The sequence below is a fragment of the Oryctolagus cuniculus genome, chromosome 14 (assembly GCF_964237555.1).
Source record: "Oryctolagus cuniculus chromosome 14, mOryCun1.1, whole genome shotgun sequence".
NCBI lineage: Eukaryota > Metazoa > Chordata > Mammalia > Lagomorpha > Leporidae > Oryctolagus > Oryctolagus cuniculus.
In genome coordinates, this window is record NC_091445.1 from 97,326,228 (window position 1) to 97,330,364 (window position 4,137).

Here is a 4,137-nt window from a genome sequence, read left to right on the forward strand (position 1 = left end):
GCCGGGGCGGGGCGAGCCGAGGGCGGCTGGGGACGTGGGGAAGGGGTTGGGTCAGACCTGGGCTCCCGGCTGCAGGCCGCGGGACCACCCCACAACTGTCGCCCGGACCGCTCCGCGAGCCCTGCCCTCCCCGGGAGTGCTCAAGGGACGCGGCTGGGACGCGGGCGAGTGGGGACCCCCACCCACTCCGCCGCGCCTCCCAGGGCTCCACTCCCGCCCCCGGCCCCTCTCTGTCCGGCTTCCGCGCTGCTGGGTCCGCAGGTGCCCGCGTGCCTGGTGGGCGCCGCTCCCGCAGTCGGGCGGGCGGTGTCTCTCGCTGTCTGGAGGGGGCGCGGGGGCCGCTCCGCGTGATGGGACCCTCGGTGTGCCCGCCCCGGCTGCACCGGCTCCTTGACTGCGTCCTCGGGCCGTAGCCGCCCGGGAGGCACGCCGGGCCGGGGAGGTGCGGCGTGGTGGGCGCTCCGGGCCTGGGCGTGGAGCGTGGGGCAGGACGAGGCCCGCGCCACACCTGCGCAGTTCGTCCCGCCGCCGGGAGCAAATTCCCTGGGTTTCCTGGGGTCGGCGGGCGGCCGGCTCCTCTCCCGCCGTGGAAGACAAGTCAGGGCGCACGGGGAGAAGCAGAGGTTCAGCAGCGAGCAGACCCGACACGCGCCCTGCGGGTGTAGCCTGCTTGTCCCGGTGCACCTGCACCAGGCGGCCTCTCTCACACCTCGGACACTTGACCTTTGTAACTCCCAAACCCCTGCTACGGGCCGTCGAGTGCCCCTGGTGCGCAGTCCCCTGGGTCAGGGCCGGTGCAGCACAAGGCGGCCCACGTCCTTGGCCCACGTCCTGCCTCCTGGTCCAGCCTGGCCCAGGCTGGGTGTTGCCACGTTGGGGAGTGAACCAGGACAGGGAAGCTCTCTGGCTCTCCAACTCTGCCCTTGTAAATAAATAAGGGGACTGGGTGCTCCCCGCCTGTTTCCAGCACCGAGTGCCCAGCTCTGGCCAGTGAGAAGCAAGCATGGAGCTACAGCGACATTGGTGGGTAAAGTTCTTTTCTGGAAGAAGGAAAAGTGCAGCTGGCAGAGATCATGACCTTGACTCCTTGCCTTGAACACAGCTGTGATGCCTGGAGCTGCAGCAACAACCTTGGGATGAGGAGGTGCCTCCTGCTGGCCCAGACCACGGCTGAGAGCGAGCGAGCACTGGGCTGGTCCTGGGTCTGTGGGGGTGGGGGGGCCTCTGCACTTGGGGGTCAGGGCAGGTCCTGGGTCTGTGGGGGCGGGGGGCCCCCTGCACTTGGAGTCAGGGCAGAGCCTGGCGGGGGCAGGCGGAGCAAGAGGACTCCTCTTCCCCCAAGGCTCATCGACGCTGCCCCTCCTGAGTGGGGACCCCCACCCCACTCCTCTGTCACTCTGTCACTGTCACGGCCACTCCTCTGCCCCTGCGGGTGAACGTGACCATTCCCTTCACTCAGCTGAGCCGCTGCACAGCCAGTCCTGTGGGCGTGTGGAACCGGATGCTGCCCCAGCCCCTCGGTGGGTATGGGAGGGGCACCTAGGGCAGCAGCAAGGTCAGAAAGCAGAGGCCCCGCTCCTGTCTGCCAAGCCCTCCCCTTGACCTGGACTTCCGGCCCCTGGAGCCTGAGGGGCCAGTGCTGGAGCTTAGGCCCCTGTGAGCTCTGTCACAGCATTCGATGGACGGACACCCTCCCTCCAAGTGGCAGCGATGCGATGAGCCCTGAGGGGGTCACCTTGGGTTATGTGGGCAGCCCCGAGGGCAGTCACGGAGGCCCTCGTAAGGTACAGAGGAGAGGGGCCCAGCAGAGGCCGGAGCCCCTGGCCGCGAGCCCAGAGCTGGAGAGGCAGGCAGGCCACCTCCCGCGGCCCCAGAACGGGCGAGCTGCAGCTCCAGCCTGGCGTGGTTTGCACTGGCCACGGGCAGCAGCCTGGGGAGCACGGGTGTATCCCAGAGCAGGCCCGAGCCGAGGGTGGTGCGCGAGCGGGAGGACCCCGTGCGCGGTCACGCGTGCTGGGGAGGGCGTCCTCACGGGAGCGCTCCCTGGGCAGGCCCTCAGCACCTGCAGCCCTCGCACGCGAGACTCGGGGAGCCTAGGAGGCGGCACAGGCGCCCGCAGGCGTGGGCCCCCAGGGCGGAGCAGGCCGCTGTCCTAGGACGGGGGTGGGGGGGGGGCCGTTGGGGGCGGCGGCTGATGGGAGAACACAGGTGTTCTGTGGGCACCTGCCAGGAAGTCCTGGACTTGGCCCAGGTTCCGCAGGGCCCCAGCGCGACTCGGCTGCTCCCTGGAGGTCCTCAGACTTTGGCCATGGAACCCAACCGGGAAGAGACTCACGCCCAGCTGCCCAGTTTACAGGGCAGTAAACTGGGGCTCGTCAGCACTGCGCGGACCCCCGCCGGCAGAGAGCCCAGGCCTGCGCCGCGGGCCGTGGGGCCCCAGCGGAGGCCACGTGCTCAGAGCACAGCCCTGCAGAGCTGTTTGCAAAGGGCCCCGCTCAGTGTCCAGAGCAGGAAGCTGCGGCCTTTAAAAACCAATTAGACACACGGCTTCGCTCCGTGAGCAAACACTTGCCCTGTGGCCCCGGCTGGTGGTCAGATACGCACAACAATGGCCCTGACTCACCTGCGTGGCTCTGACCGCCTTCCTCCGCGGCACATTTGAAGTCCCGCACCGTGGCTGCACCCGGCCCGTAGCCCCTGGACTCCGCTCAGACGTCGGCTTCGGCCTGCGGACTTCCCCTCTTCCCGGAACCCGAGGCAGGTGCGTGGGATGACAGGTGCAAAGAGGAGAATGCCGGAAGCCTGAGCATGAGACGGCGGCCGGCTCCACGCTGCCCGTGCCTCCTGGGAGAAGGGTGAAGCCTCAGCGCTTGGGCCCGGCCAGCCACGTGGAAGACCTGGCCTGAGCACCAGCTCCTGGCTTCAGCCTGGCCCAGCCTGGACTGTGCACCTCTGGGGAGTGAGCCAGTGAATGCATGATATTCTCTCTCTCTCTCTCTGTTTCAAGTAGGTGAAAATAAATAAATGTGAATGTTTTCTGTCCACCTGCATGTACTCCACAGCCCCATGCAAGGTCACTCGTGCCTGAGATGACCTGGAGCAAGGTTTGCCTTTCTCGCCGTGGGGGTGGTGACACCTGCACCCTTCCACCTGGTCACCACGCGGCTGGCTGCCGTGGACGCCCTCGGAGGCAGCCGGTGGTCACCGAGCCCTGGATGCCGTCACACCTGTGGCTGTCCCAGAAAGCCAGGTAAGGAGGCAGACGCGTGTCGGAGCCGCTCTGCTGCAGGTGGGAACAGGCGCACGAGCAGGATGGGAGTGCCGGTGCACACGTGTGCGCACACACACACGTGGTGTGTTTTTCCCGTGCGCATGTGGGCGATTGTGGATTCACTGCCCACGGAGCCTGTGCAATCATCTCTTGGAGCAAACATGTGTGTCACAGCCACAGGGGACCCCACTGGGCGACTGCAGGAAAGCCTTGGGCAGACAGTCACTGTACCAGGGGTGGGTGAGGGGTGGGCAGTCACAGCCTCCAAGAGTCACACGTGCACGTTACCTGGGTCCGCCCATGCCGCCCCTCGGCCCATCGTGGACAGGCACCTTGTTCAGGTGGGACATTGTAGACAGAGGACATCACTCTGGACCGTGGGTAACGGAGCCAACGGGTGTCGCTCCAGCCCATGGGTAACTGTGCTGGCCACCGGCAGGAGGCACTGGAGGGACGTCTTGGTGGTGGCACCGCCGTGATCTTGAACGTTTTCTCCGCAGGACCGGGGCTTCTGTGAGGCTGTGGCCTTCCCTCAGCCGCAGCCTGTTCAAGGCACGGACAGTGGGGTCTGCCGTCTGCACCCCGAGCTCACGCCCCCAGTGCATGGAGGGCAGAGGCTGTGGCTGGTGTCGCCTTGGGTGGCTGGCTGGCGGGAAGTGCCTGCTGCAAACCAGTGGCCTCCACCCGTCCACAGGGCCTGCTCTCACCTGAGGGCTGGGCCACGTTGTCCCCAAGAGGGAAACCAGGTGCCAGAGAGGTCAGTTCTCAAAGCCGGCGAGGGCAGAGTGGGGCCCGGATGCAGCTCTTGCCGCTCTTTCCTGTGTGGGCTCCCCAGGAAGTGCAGGGCCCTGGGACACAGCAGGCAG